Genomic DNA, 486 nt, shown 5'->3' on the forward strand with positions numbered 1-486 from the left:
ATATAACAAATAATACATTTTGGGTATGCCTTATTCCAAATTCAGGAAATGAGGGATCATTTCCTATGATTTGGCTATATTATTTTACATATTGTTGATATGAATGTAAATATATAGATTAAGTATTAAGTAGATTAAGTACATTTTGTAAATTTTTTCTGGTGATTTTAATTTTCAGAAAGTGATGGTTAATATTTTGAGCATCTTGGGGCCATGTTAAAAATGCTCACTCTAACATGTTCTCTCTTTGGGTGTGTTGTCAAACCCAAAGGGATTTCTCTGAACATCAGGGGTAGAAGGGTTCTGAAGTCCTGCCTGGGGTCCCACAGTCACTGGTCTTGGTGGTCCCGGTGGTCTGGTCTCGGTGGTCTGGTCCCGGTGGTCTCGGTGGTCCGGGCTCTCCCATGGATCATATGTCCTGCTGCTCCGTCATCCCGTCGCGCCGGAAAAGGCAAAGCAGCGGAGAGAAGGAGGCGTTGCCCTCCA

The sequence above is a fragment of the Sebastes fasciatus genome, chromosome 17 (genome assembly GCF_043250625.1).
Source record: "Sebastes fasciatus isolate fSebFas1 chromosome 17, fSebFas1.pri, whole genome shotgun sequence".
Lineage (NCBI taxonomy): Eukaryota > Metazoa > Chordata > Actinopteri > Perciformes > Sebastidae > Sebastes > Sebastes fasciatus.